The sequence below is a fragment of the Pan troglodytes genome, chromosome 21 (assembly GCF_028858775.2).
Source record: "Pan troglodytes isolate AG18354 chromosome 21, NHGRI_mPanTro3-v2.0_pri, whole genome shotgun sequence".
NCBI classification, from domain to species: domain Eukaryota; kingdom Metazoa; phylum Chordata; class Mammalia; order Primates; family Hominidae; genus Pan; species Pan troglodytes.
The window spans coordinates 57422105-57446989 of record NC_072419.2 but is presented as its reverse complement, the minus strand read 5'-3'; the positions used below and the strand labels follow the sequence as shown (position 1 = coordinate 57446989).

General features: G+C 42.3%; 1 long non-coding RNA gene across 1 annotated transcript; it reads right to left on the bottom strand.

Moving 5' to 3' along the window:
* Window positions 1-9741: 9741 nt before the first annotated feature.
* LOC107969920 (uncharacterized) lies at window positions 9742-23079 on the bottom strand. The gene is made up of 3 exons (XR_001712085.3): window positions 22997-23079; window positions 16736-16966; window positions 9742-10456 (listed from the first exon to the last, which is right to left on the bottom strand). It is a non-coding gene; the product is annotated as an uncharacterized LOC107969920 (long non-coding RNA).
* Window positions 23080-24885: the final 1806 nt, after the last annotated feature.

Sequence of the window (24885 nt, the reverse complement as noted above, 5' to 3'; positions counted from 1 at the left end):
TGCTGGCCATTTGGATACATTCTAGTTTGAGGATATTTATGTCTTTGGTGTGCAGATATACACAATTCTGTTGACTACGTACTAGGAAAGGAAACAATGGGCCAGAAATCATGTGTATGTTTATCTTTAGCAGATACTTTAGCCAGTTTTCAAAAGTGGTTGTTTAGACTCCCAACGGCAGTGGGTGAGAGTTCCAGCTGTTTTACGTCGTTAGTATTGTTGGTCCTTTTAATTTCAGCCATTCTGGTGGATCTGTAGTAGCATCTCATTGCAAATTTCATTTGCATTTCCCTGACAAACATTGAGGCTGAGCACTAGTTCATTGAATATCTTCTTTTGTGAAGTTTATTTATATTTTTTTCCTATTCCTTTTCTTATTGCTTTGTAAAAATTCATGACATATTGTGAATATGACCCTTTTTTCAGTAATTTGTATTGCAAACACCTCACTCATTCTGATTGTTATTTTCTTAATGTGACTTGATGAATAAAAGTTCTTAATTTTAATGTAATCCAATGTATAGGTCTTTCATTTATGGTAAGTGCTATTCGTGCCTTACTTAAGAAATCTTTTCTTGCCCCAAAGTCGTAAAGATATTCTCCTATCCTCCAGTGGCTTTATTGTTTTACCTTTCATATTTAGATTTAAAATCCACCTGGGGCTGGGCGCAGTGGTTCATGCGTGTAATCCCAGCACTTTGGGAGGCCAAAGCGGGCGGATCACAAGGTCCAGAGATCGAGACCACCTGGACAACATGGTAAAACCCTGTCTCTACTAAAAATACAAAAGTTAGCTGGGCGTGGTGGCAGGCACTGGTAGTCCCAGCTACTCGGGAGGCTGAGGCAGGAGAATCGCTAGAACCCGGGAGGCGGAGGTTGCAGTGAGCTGAGATCATGCCACTGCACTACAGCCTGGCAACAGAGTAAGACTGTCTCAAAAAAAAAGAAAAAGAAAAAAAATCCACCTGGAACTGATTATTCTCACGTAGGAGTCAAGTTTCACCTCTTTTCCTTATGGATAGCTGATTGACCCAGCTATATCTGTTGAAAGGACCACTCTTTCCCCATTACTCAGAAAGGCCACCTTTGTCATAAATCATGTTACTTTATATTTGTGGGTCTGTTTCTAGAAACTGCTATTCTTTTTTGCTGGTCTGCTTGTGTATCCTTGCACAAATATTACACTCTCCTCGTTATTGTCATCTGTTACTAAGTCTTTCCTCCAACTTTGTCCTTTCTGTGGTTGTCTTGGTTGTCCCTGGACTTTTACATTTTTATATAAATTTAAGAATCAGTTTATCAATTTCCAAACACAAAAAAGAAACCTGTTGAGATTGTGAGGATTGCACCGTACCTGTAGATTTCGTGAGAACTGATAGCTTTACAATATCGAACCTTCCAGTTCATGAATATAGTATCTCTCTGCATTTATTTATGTCTTTTAACATTTCTCTCCCTAATATTTTAGAGTTTTCTGCAGAGACTCTTACATGTCTTTCAGTGGATTCATTCCTAGCTATTTGATTTTTGATACTATTGTAAATAGCATTGCTTTTAAAACCTCATTCTATAATTGTTTCCCTTTGTTATATAGAAATGAGATCAACTTTTTTAATGTTAAACTTGTATCTAGGGACTTTGATAAAATTAATTTATTATTCCAATAATTTATTGGCAGATTCTTCCAGATGTTCTAATTACTCAAATATGTCATCTGTTGATCATTTTATTTCTTCCTTTCTAACCTTTATACATTTTTTGTCTGTTTTATTGCACTGACTAGGACCTTCAGTACAACGTTTTGTACCAGTCATATTTAGCAGGCATCCATTCTTTCAACATTTTACCAAGGTTTTTACAAATACACCCTTTTAGACTAAGAAAGTTCCCCTCTACTCCTGGTTTGCTAAGAAAGTTCCCCTTCTACTCCTAGTTTGCTAAGAATTTTTATACTAACGAATGTTGGAATTTATCAAAAGCTTTTTCTGTTTATATTGAGATAATCAAATAATTTTATGCCTTTATTATATTAATATGGGAAATTGCATTGATGAATTTTAAATGTTAAACTATCTTTGCATTTCTAAAATATATCCAACTGGTCATGACGTATTACTTTTTCTTAATTTCTTGCACAAATTAACATATTACTCTTAATATATACCAGATTTTAAAGTGTGCTAATATGTTTAGAGTATTTGCGCCTATACTTAAAAGAGGGATTGGTCTAAAATTTTCCTTTCTTACAATGTTCCTGTCAGATGTTGTTATCGGGGTTATAATAGCTTCCTAAAATGAGTGAGAAAGGAGTCCTTATTATCCACTAGAAGGATTTGTCTATTTGTATTATTTCTCCCACAGATGTTTAAAAATTTTTTGCCAGAGAAACCATCTAGACCTGCTTGAAGTTTTCTTTGTTAAATGGTTTTAAATTAGATTCAATTTTCTTAATAGATAAAGGACTCTATATTTTTATTTTTTTCTTGTATCAGATTTATGATGTGTTTTTTAAAGGAATTTGTTCATTTTATCTAAATTTACTGTCATAAAGTTGTTCATAATATCCTCTTATTATATTTTTTCATGTTCATTTGACCTATAGTGATGCCCTTTTTAAATTCTTGATCCTGATCATTTTAGGCCTTCTCTGTTTTTCCTGATCAATTGCTAAGGATCAAAAATGAGTAAAAATGTTATTCGTCTTTTCAACAAGCTTTGGGCTTTGTGAGCCTTTCCTTCGTATATTTGTTTTCAATTTCATTATTTGTTACTCCTAACATTATTATTTCCTTCTTTTTATTTTGTGTTTAATTTGCTGCACTTTCTCAAATTTATGAAAACAGATGCTTAGATCTGATTTCTACTTTTTATTATTTTCTTAATATATGTATTTAAAGCTGTATATTTCCTTCTAAGCACAGCTTTAGTTATCTCTAATAAGACTTTTTTTTTTTTTTTTTGAGATGGACTTTCGCTCTTGTTGCCCAGGCTGTAATGCAATGGCACAATCTTGGCTCACCACAACTTCTGCCTCCCAGGTTCAAGCAATTCTCCTGCCTCAGCCTCCTGAGTAGCTGGGATTACAGGCATGCGCCACCCTGCCCAGCTAATTTGGTATTTTTTTTAGTTACGGGGAGGGGTTCTCCATGTTGATCAGGCTGGTCTTGAACTCCTGACCTCAGGTGATCTGCCCATCTCGGCCTCCCAGAGTGCTGGGATTACAGACATGAGCCACCGCACCCGGCCTTTTTCCCATTTTTTATGAAGGTATAATCTACATAAAATAATTCCACTTTTTAGTGTTCAGCTCCAAGTTTTGACAGATGTATACAGTTGTGTAACTACCACCATGGTGAAGACAGAGAAGAGCTCTGTCACTTCCCAAAAATAACCTTATGCCCCTATATACAGGACAATAATTTTCTCTTCAGCTGCATCTAAGCGGCTATCAAACCTATCCACTGAGTTCTCATTTTGGTGCACTTGTTTCTGTTATAGAAATTTAATTATTCATATAATCACCATTATATGTGATCATATATGTTGTTTCATTTGTCTGTCTACTTTTTAGTAGCTTAAAGCAGAAGGGTAAATCCAGCCCCTGTACTTCATCTTGATCAGAGTAAAAATTCCGACAAGTTTTTATAGGTAATCTTTTCATTATCATTTGGTTGAAAATATTTTCTAGTTTCCACTGTAATTTCTTCTTTGACTCATCAGTTATTTAAAAATGTATGGTTTATTTTCCAAACACATGGGAAATTTTCTAGTTATCTTTGGATTAATTTCTCGCTTAAATCTACTATAGCCAGATAACATATTCTGTGTGATTTCAGTTCTTTGAAATTTGTTGAGACTTGCCTTATGGCCTAACATATGGTCTGCTTTGTTAAATGTTCCATAAGCTCTTGAAAATAATGTATATTCTGTAGTTGTTGGGTGCAATGTTGTAGGTATGTCAATTAGGCCAACTTATTAATCATGTTGATCAAATATTGTAAACCTATACCTTTTTATTTCATTGGATCATATTAAAATCCCTTAATGTGATTGTGGGCTTATCTATTTTCTTTTAGTTTTGTTGACTTTGAGATTACATTATTTGATATAAATGAATTTTAAATTTCCAAATCTTCCTTATGAATTACACTTTTTATCATTATGAAATATCTCTTTTACCAGGCACTGTGGCTCATGCCTGTAATCCCAGGCCTTTGGGAGGCCTAGGTGGGCAGATCACCTGAGGTTGGGAGTTCGAGACCAGCCTGGCCAACATGGAGAAACCCCGTCTCTACTAAAAATACAAAAAATTAGCTGGGTGTGGTGGCACATACCTGTAATCCAGCTACTCAGGAGGCTGAGGCAGGAGAATCCCTTGAACCTGGGAGGCAGAGGTTGCGGCGAGCTGAGATCACGCCATTGCACTCTAGGCTGGGCAACAAGAACAAAATTCCATCTCAAAAAAAAATTAAAAAAGAAATATCCCTCTTTACCTCTAGTAATATTTTGCCTGAAATTATACTTTGTCTGATATTAGCAAAGCTATTTCAGCTTTCTTTTCATCTATCTTTTTCTATCCATTTATTTTCAATCTATCCTCCTGTTTATGATAGTCCCTTGTAAGCAGCACATTGTTGACTTTGTTTTTCTAAACAGTCTAATAATCTTCATCTCTTAATTAAAATATGTAATTCATTTGATTTTAAATATATTATCATCTTGTTACCTTTCTTTTGCATCATCTAGTATAGGCTCCCTTTTTCCCATCTTCATTATTTTCTTTTTGAAAATATTCAATATGTATTATTACATAACACTCTCAATTATCTTATTATTTATACATTCTTTTACTGTCTTATGGATTTACCTAGAGATTGCAACATACATCCCTGATGTACCAGAAAAAATAAATCTAGCCTGGGCAACATGTGAGATCCTGTCTCTACGAAAAAATTTTAAAATTTGCTGGATGTGGTGGCATGCATCTGTGGTCCCAGCTACTTAGGAGGCTGAGTTGGAAGAAGCACTGCTTGAGCCCAAGAGGCCGAGGCTGCAGCGAGCCATATTTGTGCCACTGCACTCCAGCCTGGTCAACAGAGCAAGACCCTATCTCAAAAAATAGTATACACACACACACACACACACACACACACATACACACACACACCCCTACACACATTTATTTCATTCTGAATCCCTAAGTTTCCATCTACACACACACATATTTATATATATACACACACACACACACACGCACATATGCATATATATGTGCGTGTGTGTGTGCTTTTACCATTTGTCAGAAAACAAAAGGTCCTTGGAACACTTTAACTCCACTTACTACCTCCTAATTTAAATGTTTTTTTGTCATGTGTTTCAATTCTATGTATAGTTGACCCTTGAACAACGTGGGTTTGAACTGCATAGGTCTACTTACACATAGATTTCCTTTCACTGCTGCCACCACTGAGACAGCCAAGACCAACCCCTCCTCTTCCTCTTGCTCCTCAGCCTACTCAGTATGAAGACGGCAAGGATGAAGACCTTTATGATGATCCACACACCACTTAACAAATAGTAAATATATTTTCTCTTCCTTATGATTTTTTTTTAATTTTATTATTATTATACTTTAAGTTTTAGGGTACATGTGCACAATGTGCAGGTTCCCTAGCTTACTTTATTATAAGAATATGGCATACAATCCATGTAACTTACAAAATATGTGTTAACTAACTATTTGTGTTTTCAGTAAGGCTTCTGATCAGCAATAGGCTATTAGTAGTTAAGTTTTTGAGGAGTCAAAAGTTATACATGGATTTTTGGCCAGGTGCAGTAGCTCATACCTGTAATCCTAGCAGTTTTGGAGGCTGAGGTGGGTTGATCACTTGAGCCCATGAGTTTGAGACCAGCCTGGGCAACATAGCAAAACCTATCTCTTAAATTTAAAAAATTTTAATTAAAAATAAATCAATAAAAAGTTATACATGGATTTTTAACTGTGCAGCAGCAGGTCACCACCACTAACCCCAGTGTTGTTTAAGAGTCAACTGTATATTATCTTAATGTAATAATTATAAACATGTTACCACAATAAACCTATTATCATTACAAACCCTATCATATAAAAAGATAAACATATTAATTTATGCAATCAGTGTTCATTTAGATCTATCCATTTATTATTTATCCTCTACATTGTTCTTTATTTCATCCTGAATTCCTAAATTGCCATGAAGGATCACTTTTCTTCTACCTGGAGAATACTACTTATTATTTTCTTTAGCATTAATCTTCTGGTGAGAAATTCTCTTGGCTTTTGTCAAAGAATGTCTCCATTTTTCCTTAATTTTTAAAAGTAGTATTCTGGATAGAGAATCTAGGTTGATAGTTTTTTTTTCCTGCACTTTGAAGCTATCATTTTATTGCCTTTTGGCTTCCATTATTTTTAGCTGTTATCTTTGTTTCTTTGAAAGTAACTTATCTTCTTTCTGGATGCTTTATAAGGTTTTCTCTTTGTCTTTAGCTTTAAGCAGTTTGACTATGATATGACTAGGGATGATTTTCTTTGTATTTACTGCATAAGGTTCTTATAGCTTCTTTAATATATGGATGAATATCTTTTACCATTTTTGAATAATTCTCATCAAATATCTTTAATCGTATTTCTTCCATATTCTCTCTCTCCTCTGTGATTCCAATTCCATGTTTTAGACTGTTGCATCTTATTATGTGTCTCATGTTCTTTCATTTTCCACCTTTTATCTTTCTTTGCTTCATTTACATATGTTCTTCTGATTTATTTTTCAGATTACTAATTTTCTTTTCAGCTGCATCTAATCTACTATCAAAAACACATCCACTGAGCTCTCATTTTCATGCGTTTCTCAGTAGAAATTTTATTTGATTCTCTCCTACAGTTTGTTATTCTCTGCCAAAATTCCTCATCCTGTCACCTAGTGCTTTGAGTGTTTTAATAATTATTATTTTAAAGTCCCTGTCAAATAATGCCAATATCTGAATTCCCTGTAGTTCTATTTCTGTTGACTGTATTTTTTCTTGGTTTTTGTTCTAATCTTGTCTTTTTGTCTTCCCAGCATTTTTGTAATTGTGTGCTAGACCTTGTAGATTAAAAGTGTAGAATATTTTAACCCCCTATATTGTATTAGTCTTAGCCTGGATTCCTCCAGAAAGGAGAACCTGAGACCTTGATTTGTGTGCAGGTTAATTTTGTTAGTAATCCAAGCACACAGGAGTGGGATTCTGAGAAGAATGTGACAGGGAAAGAGAGAAAGCCAATTCATGAGTACGCTCTTGAATCGGTCATTACTGGGGGTAACTGGGGGTTGATCCAAGCTAAGACCTCGTAAACAACAACAACAAAAATCTAATTGCGTCTCAAAATGTCGTGCCTAAAGAATGGAAGAAAGAAGCATTTATTCCCCAGCTCACATTCCCCATTGGTCAAGGGTTGCTTATGGGTGGTTAATTCCATTTCACTTCCAGGATGCATGTGCGTGATGGAAAGGTAGATTCCCATGGACAGAGGCGTCAGAGTAGCCCTGACATGGGAAGTTAGAGATAGCAAAGGCTGAGGCAGGTGATGTTGAGTTACACCTGCACAAAGTTAGTTGCGGCAACAGTGGCTGGAATAAAATACAGAGCAGTAAAATATGAGGAGGGATGGAAAAAACTTCCAGTCTCTTTCCAAAGAGGATATATTTTGCTTCTAACAGGCAGTTAGGTTAGGAAAAGATGAACCTGATTCAATCATGGATTTTAATGGCTCAGAGCCGAGCTTCAGTCCTTCTGAAGGACGGTCTGTTTCTAGCTCTCCCTTACTGCTAAGGAGCAGCTCTCCGGGGTCCTAAATCAATCCTAGGGTGTTTACCAGGGCCCTCCTTCTGTGGCTGTCTCTGAATGCCCGTATTTTTTGCCCTAGCTCCATAAATCTGCCTTCAAATCAATGAATGCCTTAGGGGGAAAAGTGGTTTGAAATATCAGACTCAGCGTTAACGGTTTCTTTTCTTTCTGGGATCTTGGCCCCTTTAATCCTGGTTGCCTTTGGTAGCTTTCCAAAGCCTTTGATCAGATTTTGTTTTTTACGCCCAGGTTTTCTAGTTGTTCTCAGCAGGAAGATTTGTCCAAAACAAGTTAGCTGCCATTGCCGAAAGCAAAACCTTCCCATTTGTTTATGAAAAGTTTTTGGAGGTAGACATGTACCTTCAAGTGTTAAAAACAGCCTTAAAAAACAATCGCCTCAAAGTCTGGGTTGGGCTTTGCATCCATGCTCTCCTCCTCTTTCTAGGACCCCTGCCCCCGGCCCTGCCATAGCTGTCACAATGTCTGGCAGTTGGCACACACTTAATATGTGTTAAGTGAATGCACACCCTGCAGAGTTGCTTGCTGTGTCCATGGAGGATGCTGTGGGGGTTGGGAAGACCATCCTCTTCCTTCAAAGTCCGCATGGGGCTGACAAGAAGCTAAGGTGGGGATGAAAGGTCCCACAGACTTTAACACTCATAAGACTCCCTGGGAGAAGACTGATATGAGCTGATTTCTAGATCCCATCCTGGAGTTTTAATTTAACTCTAAGGCCAATGTCTACTGGGAAAATATGCACTAAGCAACAATGGCTCCAGCACTAATAATTGCCCAAGACCTGGAATTCCTAGTTCAAGAGTGGCCCAATTTGGGGACCCCTTATAGAGGATCTCCAGGCCAGAACAAGCTGGGCCTGAAGATACAATATCTACTGGAATGGTGTTTCCCAAAGCGTGTGACCCCAAGTGACTTTGGATGGTAGAGGGGCCACCGCTTGAAACAGCATTGAATCCCAGAGTAAGTAACTCTTTTTCTATCCTCATTCAGTCCATTCAATTAAATCAAGGAGAAAGGCTCAGGATGGTGCTAGGAGGTCCTTAACCCTTCTCCAACACATGTCCATCTTCCTTTTTAACAAAAGACGGGCAGTTCTCGGGTTAAGAGCCTTCTTAGGCCCAAGTATCAGCTAGCAGACAATAACATGATTCACTGTATTTCTCTTTACTTGTAAAGTCTATTTATAGAACATTATATTGGCTTTCCATTTACCTTAGTGACATAAGTTTAAGTAAACTTTTATGTCAACAAAAATATTAAGTTAATAGTAGCTTTAATTGTACATAGCTGGAGCAAAAACCATGAAGGTTGTGTGCAAAGAAGTGAAATTTGAGAAACAGTGTCCTGAAGCAGTTCTCCTTCACTGGGAACAGACAGATGATGATGAGAACAAAAGATGTGACCTCAGGGAACCTAGGAAGCCAGAAACCCAGACCACGGGGCCTGGCCTGTTAGTTCCTACCACCCAACCAGGAAGGAATGAGGGTCAGTCGGGAGCAGACGGGTACCAGCCTCTCCGACCTCCGCCAGAGATAAGTTGCTTGGGGTCAGGACCAGCCATTTCCTAGTGATGCTGGTTTCCAACATAAACACTCCTTTAAGGAATCCAGCATTTTTTCTAGCACCTCTTGAGACTGAAAGAGATGCATGTGAGACTCTGAAGGAGAAGGTGAGGAGCCGGTGGGGGCAGTGAAAACTTTCACATGGGACTCAAGAGAAGTGGAAAGAAGTTTGTAAAAGGAGCCAGGTGAGTTTAAGCATTCACAAGACGTTTTCTATGGGCTCTGTTTCTCTCTCTCTCTCTCTCTCTCTCTCTCTCTCTTTCTCTCTCTCTCTCTGTGTGTGTGTGTGTGTGTGTGTGTGTGTGTGTGTGTGTGTGTGTTGTGAGACACAGTCTCACTCTGCTGCCAGGCTGGCATGCAGTGGTGCAATCTTGGCTCTACTGGAACCTCCACCTCCCCGGTTCAAGAGATTCTCCTGCCTCAACCTCCCACGTAGCTGGGACTACAGACGCCCACCCCCATATCCAGCTAATTTTTGTATTTTTAGTAGAGATGGGGTCTTGCTATGTTGTCCAGGCTGGTCTTGAATTCCTAACCTCAAGTGATCTGCCCACCTCGACCTCCCAAAGTGCTGGGATTACGGGCATGAGCCACCGCGCCTGGCCAGCATGGGCTCTTGAACCTTCCTAAAGGGATATCTAATACTCACCAACAGTGGGGCAAATAGTCCCACTTCCAAAACCTTCCTAGGTTGCCTGACATGAAGGCCACTGATTGGTTCATTACAAATTTGCTGCAAAAACGTAAGGCCTGCATAGGCCACTGCCATGAGAAGGCAGCCCATAGGTGACGGAAAGCCAATGGTCCTGCCTGTCACATTTGCCTGAGATGAATGGCTTTCATTTCCCCAAGCCACCAAGACATCATCACCCACAGCACCTCTGCCCGAGTTTAATTTCACATCATGCAGCTTTCACAAATGAGTGACTGCGGGCAGTGTTTATCGAGGAAATCTTTTTGTAGCCACCAAACCTGTGGAACCATTTTCTTCTTTAATTTCCGTCCCGTACTTCCTGCAGAAACAAATAAGATTGAATTAGGGAGCCACTCTGGGAAGGCAGGAAATAATGTATGTATCCAAACCAAGAAACATCCCATCCATTATGTAAGTGAGAGGGGCTGAGAAGAGTGAGGAAAAAGTTGTAAAATGGCAGCCCGAGGGCCCACACTGGTCGGCAAAAGTGTTTTGTTTGGATCACGCAGTGTTTTGTTGTTTTGCTTTTTAATGTTAAAAATATGTAAAAATTCAGAGATTTAACCTAAAAATCCAGCTGTCAGGCTTCTCCTGGAAAAATCAGATCTGAACACACTGGGCCGACAATATGGCAACAACCAGATGGAACCAAATGACCGGGGCACAGGCTCCCCAGTTTGCCTCAATCCCTACCCCTGCTTTGCTCATGTGTGTTTCCCATGGAGTAACCAACTCATCTTGGGTTGGCCCCAGGTGGTTCTGGCCTTAACACTGAAAGTCTCATGTCCTGGGAGCCCTCTTGGTCCCAGATGAACTGAGACGGTCAGTTATCTTGGATACCAACCTGGCCCCGATAAACATAGTGGACAATATTCATACTGTATGCATCTCCTGCTAAGCACAGCTCTAAGCATTGTAAGTGGGTTAACTTATTTAATCCTTGCAGCAACTCTATGAGGCAGGTACTATGTCATCCCAGTTTTACAGGTGAGAAACTGAGGCACAGTCAGCTGAAGTATATGTAGCCTAGAGGACTCAGCTATAAGTTGGGACTTCAGTCTCTTTCCCTGGGTGGGGTCTAATCCAGGGAGTCAGGGCATCTTATTTTAGGTCCATGCAAGAGGAGGAAATTGACTGATCTGCTTCTAATCTGCTTATCACCATGGCCCTCTTGGTGGCAGAGGTGGTTCCTACCCACCCAACATGTGGTCCCTCCTCTTCTTGCTTAAGATTCCAGGGCCTCAATTTTGTCCTGGGCCCATCATGTACAGGGAAGGTGAGCCCCTCCCCAACCCAACCCAAAAGAATGACACTAGATGGTCCCCAGCATAGTCATTTTACTCCCCTTAGCTTGGTTTGATTGGTTTAAGATTTATGGCCCTGTTCTGAACAAGGAGACATTAAGAGGAGATGTGGTGAGGTTTTTGTTCCTTGGAAGGTTTTCACTCCCTGATAAAAGTAGCAATAGGGAGGAGACCTTCTCCTATATTCTGCCTTGAATGAGGTTGTTTAAGGATGGGATGCTCGGAGCTGTGGCAGCCATTCTGTGACCAAGGCACAAACCTAAGGATGAAAAGTCAACAGATTCAGCAGGGTGGGCCCGAGGGACAGAAAGAGCCTTGGTACTTGGTGACACAGTGAAGCCACCAAGCCAACCCTGGAGTAACCCACCTCCAAACTCCTTTACTGATTGCTTAGGTCACTGTTAGTTCATTACATTGTAACTTGCAGCTAAACATATCCTAACTGATATGCCATGGGACCCTTGAGAACACCTTTGCTTTTCCCATAAAGTCTAGAGCAGCCCATGCCCTATTTTCCTTCTGTCTGAGCCCTCCCTTTATCCTGTAGGGACTTCCAAGGTTTAGGAGGCACCTCCCAAGCATGAGGCACACACAGGCCCAGTCTCACCATGTCGGCCACATGGAAGTGAACAAAACAGAGAAATATCAATTGGCTGAGGAGCCAGAAGCTCACCTTGTGGAAAAGAGCCGGGTCAAGAGAAGGGGCGTGTTTCTCCCAATGTATTCGGCAAGTAATGGAGTGAGCACTAGTGAGGGTGAGACCTGTCCCTGCAACGATTCCTTCCCATCTCCTCCAAGTGCTCTCCCCCATCATAGCCTCTGCAGGTCCTGGCTTTGACATTCACTCGCCGTGTGACTTTAATGGGGTCGTTTGCCTTTCCGTGTCTCAGTTTTCCCATCTTTAAAATGGAGATAATAATAATCTCATCCTTGTAGTGTTGTGTGGTAATTGAACAAAATGATAACTCTAACATTTTCTCCAAGGTGCCTGCCACATAGGCGCATTCTGTAAATGTTTGTGATTATCTTTATTATGGAGGTGGGGAGATGGAGTAAGTGAGAAGGAGTTGGGCACCAGCATTCCCATTTTGTGGGTAAGGAACCTAAAACTTTGAGAGGTTAAAACGGATTGTCCTCAAGTCACCCAAATAATAGGTAAATAACTAAATTTGAATTTAAACCTGGATCTATCCCATTCCAAAATCTGCTCTAGAAAGGAGAGTATTATTTTGAAGCAGGTACTAAAGGCAAGGAAAAAACCAAAAATTTCTATTCACATTTGGGATACTTTCAATAAAGAAAAGCAAAGAGGTTTTCTGGATGGCAGGCTAACCTATTTTTACTGAGACCTTTAATTAAAGACAATTACCCTTGGTGATAGAATGGCTGATCTCAGCTCTCAGGAAAATTACCCCAAATGGCAAATGGAATTAAATATCCACTCAGTTACTGACAGATGCTCTCCGAAGCAATAGAACTATAGGACTTGATTACAATGACAAGAATAGGGTCTGGGCCCCAGATTGGAGGAGAACAAAATCCACTTTCAAACAATTCTCCAATGATTTCAATTAACCGTGGGCTAAACCAGGCAGTTAGTTGTATAAGCATAGATCTCTTTGTGGTTCAAATTAAATTTTGTCTAGTACAAATGCTGCTTTGAGATTTTTGGAGAGAAAACACAATACTCAGGAAATGAATTTGGATCTCGTCTGCGTGTGTTGTGTAATTAGAGATCAGGTGGGCTCTCCCTATTCCCCAGGGCATTTTTAAGTTATTTTTGTTTGATGATAATTATTTATAATTATTATTAGCAACATCCTCATAATACTCCCATTCCTACTTACCTGTCCAATTCCCATCTACCATAAAAGAATCAGCAAACTCTAGGCTCTGAGCCAAATCCGGCCAATGCTCGTTTTTTCGTAAATACATTTTTTAGAGCACTGCCATATTCATTCCATTAACATATTGCCTCGGGCTGCTTTCCTGCTGCAAGGGTAGAGCTGAATCGTTGGGTAAGTTGCAACAGAAACTGTAGGTGGCCAGCTAAGGTGAAAATTTCTTTCAGGCCCTTTAAGAAAACATGGCTCATGCCTGTAATCCCAGCACTTTGGGAGGCCCAGGCAGGCAGATCATCTGAGGTCAGGAATTTGAGACCAGCCTGGCCAACATGGTGAAACCCCGTCTCCACTAACAATACAAAAATTAGCCGGGGGTGGTGGCATGGGCCTGTAATCCCAGCTGCTCAGGAGGCTGAGGCAGGAGAATTGCTTGAACCAGGGAGGCGGAGATTGCAGTGAGCTGAGATCACGCCTCTGCACTCCAGCCTGGGTAACAGAGTGAGACTCCATCTCAAACAAAAAAACAAAAAAAACAAAAAAAGGTACAAACCCCTGCAGAGAGTAGAGAGGAAGACTTTCTGAAGGAAAGTCCACGCTCAGAAGTTCAGACTTTGCCCAGAAGGTGATAGGGAGCCCCTGGAAGGTTAGAAGGAGGGGAAACACAGCCCCTGCAGCAGATGCCATCAGTGCCTCATCCTGTCCCCTGGTCATCTCCTCTGCGAGGATAAGGTCACCTACTGCAAACGCCTGTGAGCATGCAAGCCCTGCCCTGTCCATGCTCACATTAGTGATCCAGGGGCTCTAACGTCCCCAGAGCCCAGGCTCAGGAGTCAGCTAGACCTGTATTCAAATTTCAGCTTCTCACATGTCCTACTGAGTGACCTTAAGCAAGTTGCTAAACTTTTCTGTGGCTAGAGAGATGGGCAGGCCAACTTTTCAGGGCCTTGGGGGACATGTGAGGAGAAACAGGCAGCACAGATGTTAAGTTCGATTTGTGCTTGTTTAAAAGCCAAGGAGGAGGACAGGTACAGTGGCTCACATTCAAAATCCCAGAACTTCGGGAGGCCAAGGCAGGAAGATTGCTTGAGCCCAGAAGTTCAGGACAAACCTGGGCAATGTGGTGAGATCCTGTCTCTACAAAAAATTAACAATTAGCTGGGCATGGCAATGTGTGCCTGTGGTCCCAGCTACTTGGGAGGCTGAAGCAGGAGGATCACAGCTGCAGTGAGCTGTGGTCATGCCACTGCACTCCAGCTAGCCTGAGTGACAGAGCCAGAAGCTTTTTTTTTTTTTTTTTTTTTTTTTTTTTGAGACAGAGTCTGGCTCTGTTGCCCAGGCTGGAGTGCAGTGGCACAATCTCGGCTCACTGCAAGCTCCGCCTCCCAGGTTCACGCCATTCTTCTGCTTCAGCCTCCCAAATAGCTGGGACTACAGGCGCCCAGCACCACGCCCGGCTAATTTTTGTATTTTTAGTAGAGACGGGGTTTCACCATGTTAGCCAGGATGGTCTCAATCTCCTGACCTCGTGATCCGCCTGCCTCAGCCTCCCAAAGTGCTGGGATTACAGGCGTGAGCCACTGCGCCCGGCCAGACACTTCCTTGGAGAAGAAGCAGAAGAAAGAAGAAAAAGAAAGGAGGAAGAGGAAAGAAAACAATAAAGGAAAAAAAAAACTGTTGTAAGAAAACAGTATAACTCCTGATAGTGTCCCCTGTCCAACACAGTGGCCAGCTCAGAGAACGGAAGTCTGTGTCTCATCTTTCCTCTGGGATTTGAATAAAGTCAGTTCCACCTGCTTAAGATCCTAGAAAATGGGGGCCATTTTTATTATGTTTTGATTTCAGCAAATTACCACTTTCCTCAGGCAAGTCCACCAAAATAATGGACAGGAAGTTGTAGAAATTCAGGAGAGAGACCCATTTTGCTCGAATGACAGCAAACCACATTTGAATTTGAGCTAATTTAATTCTCTGCTCCAGTTCAATATTTCCAGCGAAGATTTTGAGAAACAAAATTAGATTTTCAGTAATGAAGATGCATTTCAATACATGCCACAGCTGGGCAGATTCAACTTGTTGCACCAAAGGCGCTATTTCCTGGCCACATTGAAGAGTAAAATCTGAAACTCACAGTTTAAATGAAGCCAGGAAAGAAAATAGACCCTTTAGCACTAGGCAGGATGGAGAAGGTTTTAGCCAGGCCCTTGAACTACTTCATTCACAGTATCTTACTGTGCTGGAAGAAATAATGACCCAGCTCTCAGAAATATAGACAGTTTGAGCTGAAACAGTTTTTAGAGGTTACCTAGAGCAACTAAGGTTCCATAAAACAAGAACCATAAGATTTTTTTTGTTTTTTTGTTTTTTTTATAAAACACGGCCAGGTACGGTGGCTCACGCCTGTAATCCCAGCACTTTGGGAGGCCGAGGTGGGCGGATCACAAGGTCAGGAGATCGAGACCAACCTGGCCAACATGGTGAAACCCCGTCTCTACTAAAAATACAAAAATTAGCCGGGCGTAGTGGCACGTGCCTGTAATCCCAGCTACTCAGGAGGCTGAGGCATGAGAATTGCTAGAACCAGGGAGTCGGAGGTTGCAGTGAGCCGAGATGGCGCCACTGCACTCCAGCCTGGCAACAGAGCGAGACTGTGTCTCAAAAAAAAAAAACCCCAAAGAAACAATATTTTGCTCTGTTGCCGAGGCTGGAGTGCAGTGGTGGTGGTGCAATCATAACTTACTGCAGCCTTGACCTCCTGTCCTCAAGTGATCATCTTGCCTCAGCCTCCCGAGTAGCCGAGATTATAGGCACACACCACCATGCTCAGCTAACTTTTCAGTTTTTAGTAGAGACAAGTTCTCGCTGTATCGCCCAGGCTGGTATCGAGCTCCTGGGCTCAAGTGATCCTCCAGCCTCAGCCTCCTAAAGTGCTGGGATTATAGGCACGAGCCACCACGCCCAGCCCACCATGAGATGTTTCTAAGACTACAAGAGCCCAGCAATTAGTAACAAAATCTTTAAATCCACCTATCGAGAAAGATATTCCCTTTTCAATTCATCTTTCCCATTACATCAATGAAGGAGTCTCTGTTTGGTGTTACTAGTTCTTTAACACTTCCTTTTGAAACAATAGGCCTTAGGTCAGTGGCCACACTGCCCCGCTAGAATTTTCCTTATAGATCAGGAGTCAGCAAATACTTCCTGCAAAGGGCCAGAGAGAGACTATTTCAGACTCTGTATGCCACGTGGTCTCTGTCACAATTAAAGGCAAAGGCAGCCATAGATAAAAATCATAAAGTTTATAGACAAAAAGTCATAAAGTATAAGTGTGGTTGTGTTGCAATACCTTTATTTATGGGTACTGAAATTCGAAGTATTCTTCACATATCATGAAATATTATTCTTCCTTTGATTTTTTTCCCAACCGTTTAAAAATGAAAACATCTTTCTTACCTTGGGAACAGCACAGAAACAGGTGGCCAGCTGGATCTGGCCGTGGCCATAATTTGTAGACTTTGTTGTAGAGTAGGGTGGTGGCCAGAGAAGAGGAGTTCACCGTGCTCGTCACCAGCTTGGACTCTGGAATTCCAGCTCCTCAGTTTATCACTTCTGTGACTCCAGAGAGTTGCCTTGCTTCTTTGAGCTTCAGCCTTCCCCTCTGTAAAGTGGGAATAATAACAGCACCTGCCTCAGCAGGTTGTTATGAGCATGAAGTGAGTGCTTAGAACATTACATGGATGCAGTGTTAAATCGATATTAGCTCTTGTTATTGTTTATTTTTACTTTTACTTTCTCTTTAGAGCAAGCAATACTGATTTTTCAACCATGGTGATAATATAATTTCCTTTTTACCTAAACTTATTTAGGTAAAAAGTCAGTTTAAAGGGAAATATCATTTGAATGCATATAGTCTTATGCAAATAGGGCAAAAATTATAAATGGAACACTCAAATGACCAAAGGTTCAGAAATGCTTTGCCAGTTCCTTACCTTCACTATACAAGGTTGAGAAATAAATATTAATGATCAGACAGAGTCTTCATATAAAAACAGAATTAGCCCAGGTGCAGTGGTTCACACCTGTCATCTCAGCCCTTTGAGAGGCCAAGGCAGGCGGATCGCCTGAGCTCAGGAGTTCGAGACCACCCTGGGCAACAGGGTGAAACCCTGTGTCTACTAAAATACAAACAATTAGCCAGGCGTGATGGTGGACACCTGTAATCCCAGTTACTCGAGAGGCTGAGGCAGGAGAATTGCTTGAGCCCTGGAGGCAGAGGTTACAGTGAGCCGAGATGGCACCACTGCACTCCAGCTTGGGCTACATACAGAGTGAGACTCTGTCTCAAAAAAATTTTTTTTAATAAAATAAATAAATTTTAAAAATAAATAAAAGAGAATTCGAGTACATTCCCTTGTCTGTGACTTTTAACTGTTAGAGTCATGTGTGTACATTGTCTTCCTGTCCCTGCTATACCACGAGCTCCTAGAAGGAAGGGACACATGGCTTCTGAACCCCTAATCCTCAGATGTGGAACATAGCCCACAGACAATGACCACTGATCGTTGTTTTTTGAATTGAGGTAAGGTGGATTATTCCATCTCAACTGAGAACTAAAAATAAAATCCTAAGCCCCCCAACCAACTGAATGGACCCCCCTCTTGGCCAAGAGAACCTCAGAGAAACCATAAAAACTGAGTTCTGGGCCAACACGGGACAGGAGGTCAGACTCACCCTGTTATAAACCCCTTCCCTTTTGTGGCTCAGACACAATAACTGACCAACACTAATGTGAACATAGAGATCATAAGACTGATAGAATGGACTCTTTGTGGCAATAAGATACCAAATTTTAAACAGGATCTAAGGCCATGCCAAACAAGGGTTAAGTCACACATCCCCATCCTTAAAGAAACTACTGTTGTCAGGTAACGACCACAAGGTTTCTCTTTTTCTCTAGCATCTAAACAAGCACTGACCTCAAGATCAGCAACACTAAACAATTGCAACTTACGCCTTATGCTGACTAACTGCCCCCCATTCCACAAGCCACATCTTCAGCTTTAATGGGACAGAAACTGATTTCAGTAACTTCCTCCTGATAAAAGACTGACAGCCATAAACAGGTTCTGGCCAGTTTATAGAGGCTGCACACTGAGTGCCTTCACGGCCCTGCTTCACCTTTTGACCTATAGAGCCTAACTAGAATGCATTTAAACAATGTCTCCTTCCCAAAGAGAACACAGGCCACACGTAACACACATTTGTTCATGCATACATCAGAACCCCTTTCACGAATATTCATAGCTCCTCCTGTAACCCATTGAATATATCTACTTGGCCAACCCATTCATGAATTCCTGTCTCATCTTTCCCTCCCTCAAAGTGCCTACTAACGGCCTCCTCCAGAGGCGATGCTTCCCATTCTGGCAGAATGGCCACCTTCCAGGCTATAATCCTTTATAAGAAATAGTCTCCCTTCTAAATTTATAAATTTGTGATTTTTTTTCAGTTGACACAACACATATGAACCTTCAAGTTGCTTCCAGCCTCCCAAAAGACCAGGAGTCTGATTTCTTGATTCATTCATTTCACAAACACTTAAGAACCCCAGCCAGGAGCAAGCTCTGCTCAGAGAACCCTGAGATAAGGAATAAATAGCCATTGCTCCTGGTCTTTGATGGTTGGCTCTGAATTCTTTGATCATGCATTCCTAACTTTAAAAACTGCTAAACACTCACCTTTAATATGTATCAATTATTAATATGTATTCATTATTATTTATTATTATGGTATTATATAACAATTATTATGTTATTATATAGTCATAACTTTTTCCTTTTTTTTGGAGACAGAGTCTCAGTCTGTCTCCCAGGCTGGAGTGCAGTGGCACGATCTTGGCTTACTGCAACCTCTGCCTCCTGGGTTCAAGCAATTCTCCTGCCTCAGTCTCCTGAGTAGCTGGAATTACAGGGATCTACCACCACACCCAGCTAATTTTTGTATTTTTAGTAGAGATGGGGTTTCACTATCTTGGCCAAGCTGGTCTTGAATTCCTGACCTCAAAGTGACCCCACCTCAGCCTCCCAAAATGCTGGGATTACAGGTGTGAGCCACTGCACCCAGCCATATAGTCATAATTACACATAATAATATATTTTATTACAAGATATAAAATATAATTATAATTATAAAATATAACATCTGTTATTATAATTAACAACATACTATTTATTAATTAGGAATAAAAAGGAAGAAATGACCATAGCTCCTGAGCTGCCCCTGGTGTGATGAACCAGGAGCAGCTCAGAAGCAATGATCATTCCTTTTTATTCCTAATTAATAATTGAATTATTAATTATATATGTATTTATTTATAAATTGCATGTGAATACCACCTTTTTTTTCTTGACACAGAGTCTCTCTCTGAAGCCCAGGCTGGAGTGCAATGGCACGATCTCGGCTCACTGCAACCTCCGCCTCTTGGGTTCAAGCAATTCTCCTGCCTCAGCCTCCCAAGTAGCTAGCTAGGATTACAGGTGTCTGCCACCACGCCTAGCTAATTTTTGTATTTTTCGTAGAGATGGGGTTTCACCATGTTGGCCAGCTGGTCTTGAACTCTTGACCTCAAGTGCTCCACTTGCCTCAGCCTCCCAAAGTGCTAGAATTACAGGCGAGAGCCACTGTGCCCGGCTGTGGATACCACTTTTCCAGTCTATCCCGCACATTATAAAACAGGCAAAAGACTGTGAAACCAAAGTTCTAAGGACCCCAGCACTGCTACTGTCTTTCCACACACCCCAATTTGAACAGGACCCTGGGTGTGGCAGAGGCCAAGCTGACACCTGCACACAGTCATAACGCAGGGGTAAGCCCCCGGTCAAAGTGTGACTGTGTTTGCTGGATGGGGAAAATGGGCCAAGGTTGGGGACATCTGTGACAGAGACCTGAAGCTGAGCTGGAGCTGAGATAGAAGTAGACTTAGGGAGGCAGAAAGTCCAGAAGGAACAGTCCCTCCCAAGCCGGGTCCCCGTGGTTTCAAGCTCTCTTCCTCCTGCCACCTTCACAGCTCGGGAATTGGAGGGGGAGGAGGGAAGAGGCAGGGAGAGCTGAGATGCCCTTTATCCCGGCACATTATCTTAGCATGGCCGGAATAACTCCCCCCATCATGAAATTGGCCATGGGGGTTTTCTTATTTCCCTCCTTGTGTTCAAGGAAGCATGCACGTTGCAGCAAAACTTCCTGCTGTCTTTCTGGCAAGGAGCCTAGCTTCATCATCACTGAGCACTGCCCTTTGGTGCCTGTGCAGAACACGACAATAAAGCCTGACAGTGGGATTAGGATTTTGCAGACCCTCGACAGCAGGTCTGTGGGGCTTGGGAGCCTTCCAGGGGCCCTGCCTGTTACAGAAGCTGGGCACGCTGCTCCATAGATATTTGTCTAGTGAATGAATGCAGGCACAGATGAATGAATGGAGGAATATTTTGCTCAAGTCCTAGCTCTGCTATTATCATAACAAAAACACTAATAGAGTAGGAGCTAGATTGCATTATTTCCAATTCTTACAACAGTGCAGCAGAAATTATTTTAGCCCTGTGAATACTGGGACTGAGAGGAGAGAGGTCTGCCAGCATCCCACCTGCTAGGAAAGCGGCAGAGCTGCTGCGAGGCCCCAGGTTGCCTGACCCTGAGCCAGCTTCTCATCCCCTTTGCCAATGGCTTCAATGTGGGGACTGAAGGGGATGCCACTGGCTAGGTCAACCCAATCATCTGACTCTCAGATATCACCTCCCATACCTCTGCCATCTGTTTACCCACAAGCTACTGGAATACTTCCAGGGACGGGGCTCCCATTTTTACCTGTGGAAAGCTAGAAGATTTTTCTTAATTTGGAGTGGACATTGGTCCCCTGTGCTGCTGTCCCAAGGAGTCCATCCTTGGGAGTTTTAGAAAACAAGTCTACTCGCTTTCCCTGCTACCGACAGAGGGGTCCATACAGTGTGGTTCTGGATTCCCGTCATAACTTAAAGGGAAACTTTCACAATGTCCACAGCCCTTGATGTCCTGCAAATGAAAGAGGAGCATGTCCTTAAGTTCCTTGCAGCAGGAACCCACTTAGGTGGCACTGACCTTGACTTCCGAATGGAACAGCACATCTGTAAGAGGAAAAGTGGTGGCATCTACATCATAAATCTAAAGAGGAGCTGGGAGAAGCTTCTGCTGGTGGCTCATGCCATTGTTGCCATTGAAAACCCTGCTGATGTCAGTGTCATATCCTCCAGTAGCACTGGCCAGAGGGCCATGCTGAAGTGTGCTGCTGCCACTGGAGCCACTCCTATTGCTGGCCACTTCACTCCTGGAACCTTCACTAACCAGATCCAGGCAACATTCCCGAATCCACGGGTTCTTGTGGTTACTGATTGCAGGACCGGCCACCAGCCTCTCACAGAGGCATCTTATGTTATAACCTACCTACCATTGCTCTGTGTCACACAGATTCTCCTCTGCACCATGTGGACATTGCCATCCCATGCAACAAGAAGCTCACTCAGTGGACTTGATGTGGATGCTGGCCCGGGAAATTCTGCCCATGCAGCGGCACAATTGCCCGCAAACACTGGTGGGAGGTCATGCCTGATCTCTACTTCTACAGCGATCCTGAAGAGATTGAAAAAGAAGAGCAGGCTGCTGCTGACAAGGCTTTGACCAAGGAGGAATTTTGGGGTGAATGAACACTGCTCCAGCTCCTGAGTTCACTGCTACTTGGCCTGAGGTTGCAGACTGGTCTGACAGTGTGCAGGTGCCCTCTGTGCCTATTCAGCAGTTCCCTACCCAAGACTGGAGTGCTCAGCCTGCCACGGAAGACTGGTCTGCAGCTCCCCCTGCTCAGGCCACCGAATGGGTAGGACCAACCACTGAATGGCCTTACACTGTTCTTGCACAGGCTCTTAAACAACATGGAAATAAGGTTGACAGAAAATAAACATCGATTTCTAAAAATTTTTTTAAAAAGGAAAGGAAAACCAGTCCACTCTTTTAGATATGTGGATTAATGTGTGTGTGTGTGTGTTTAGAGAGGTAGATAATGCTAGCATTCAATATTGATAGAATATTTATATATAATTAAGATTTATTGAGTGCTTATCATGTGCCAAGTACTTTACAGAAATTATCCCACTTAATCCTCACAACACAACTGTGAAGTAAGTATCATCCGACCCCCTTCTTCAGATGAGGACACCAAGGTTCAGAGAGCTTGCACCACCTGCCCAGAGCCCCACAGACAATTCCTGTCTGAGCAGAAGCTACACCGAGGCCCACAGTAACCCCAGCACCCTCCTTTCAGCTGCCATGCCACCCTCTTGCAGGCCTTACTAGCCTGGTCCCTCGCCTCTAAAGACGGTCCATTTGTGTTATTCAAGTAATCACTTTCCCTTTTAAAAATGTTAGAAAGCACAGGATTCATCCATAACCCCATCACCCAAAGATAACTATTGTTAATATTTCCATGCATTTTTCACATCTAGATATAGATAGTTTGGGTTTTTTTTTTTTTTTTACAAAAATGAGCTCATACTATACATATTATTTTGTAACCTATATTTTCTACTCAATTATATATCTGGAACATCCTTCCATAACATAAAAGCCGGCATCATTTTATGACTGCCTGGAATTTCATTCTATGGATATACCAAAATATATTTAACTACTCACCTCTCATTGCGCATTTAATTTTCTCCAAATATAAATCCTCCAACACATATCCTGGCACATGGATCTTTGTGCGTATATCCCAGTATTTCGTAGGTTATTGCCTGTAAGGAAAATTGTTTGAGTCCAAGGTTATGCCCACTCAAAGGTGTTGCTACAGAATCCTGACACCCCTCACCAGTGTAGGAGAGGGCTTGTCTCTCCACCCTCTAGCCCACAGAGCTGTCATCTTTCTTAATCTTGGCCAATCTAAAAATTATAATAAAATGGCCAGGGAAAATTATAGTAAAATGACATCTTGTTTTCATGCACTTATCTTTTATTACCAGTGAGGCTGAATTTATTCCAATATCAGACAGTTTCAGTCCATCTTAGGCATATTACATCAATTACTATGGTGTCCCTAAGAGCACAAAATACCCCAGGGGGGGTTCAAACCAGCATAGATTTCAGAGGTATCTGCCCAACGGGTCTCAGCCAAGTGGTTAACGGTCCCCACAGGGTGCTGCCCAGCCACCAGGGCCTAAAATGTGCTCAGACTCCAGACATGGAACAAGACTGTCTGGTTAATAGCACATGTGGTCCAGCCACCCCAGTGTGGCATTTACAGCTCTCTGGTTTCTGTCAATGCTGCCCCTGCTAAACTACGTGGCTGTCTAGTCTGCACTAAGTGCAAAGCTGGCTCCTGTGCGGGGCACCTCACCCATGCCCACAGGAAAGGCTGCCTTGATTTGAACCTCTCCTTGGGGCCTGCAGGGCGGGGTGCCTGTGTGTAAACACACGTGTGGCTTTTTGTTCTCCTTCCTGCCGATTATTTTAAAGCTAGGAGTTAAGTAAGATTCAGCTTGGCGATCAATTCACTCATGATGCTGCCTAACCTGTTGCTGTTTTATAAACTCAGGAAATTCTTCTCATTGATGGGTCTCAGTGTTGAGGGTGTGACGGGCCAGCCCCCTCCCACGATGCTGTGCATGCCTGGAGGAGGGGATGTGGCGTGGCAACCTCAGCTGTGTCCCGATGACCAGCATCCCTCCCCCTTTCTCAGGCAAACTGCACCTCTGTTCTTGCCCAAGTCCGTCCACGACCCGCTTCCTATGCCCTACCACCAGCCTATGGAACAGGCGGAGTTCCAGACCCCGGTTCAAGTTCCCCACTGCCAGGTGCCAGATGAGTTATCTTCTCAGAGCCTCAGTTTGCTCATCAGTAAAATGTGGACAATAATAATACCTACCTCCTAATGTGGTTGTGAAGGTAAAACAAGAGTACCTCCATTAACATCATCTTGGAAATGACAGCATGTAGAGCTGATTTCGTTTTTATTTTACAAATACTGATGGAATGGCCAGTTGGATTCCATTGTAATCATGTTTCAAATATAAGCGAGGCATAGGAAAACTTACAGAGAAATTATAATTATTGGATCTGGCTGCCCCCAGGCCTTTCTGTGGCTTCGGGTATGGGCCCTGATGCAAGATACATGATCACTAATATTTGCTGACTTGAATTGAGCTAAGGTGGTCAAAGCCAGTGTTTATGAACTGCTGAGTTCCTTTCAGCTTGCAATAGCTCAGTGGTCCATGACTCAGTGGCTGCAGCACGTCTTTTATTCACTCATTCAGGAAGCACTGATGAGCTCAGATGTCAAGTCTTGTGCTGGGGAAGGCCCAAGAAGAGCAAAAAAGGGCCCTGTTGTCGAGCTGTTTATCATCCAGAGGAGAACAAACACCCACACATACTACTGTCCAAAGCCAGTGGCCAGAACATATATGATGATACACTCTGACCTGCACCCTCTGCAGCAGTCAGCCCAAGATGGTCAGGATTTGGCCGATGACTGCCAGCTTCCCAAATCAACCCTTGGGTTCCCTTTCACAGTCCTCTCATAGCACTTG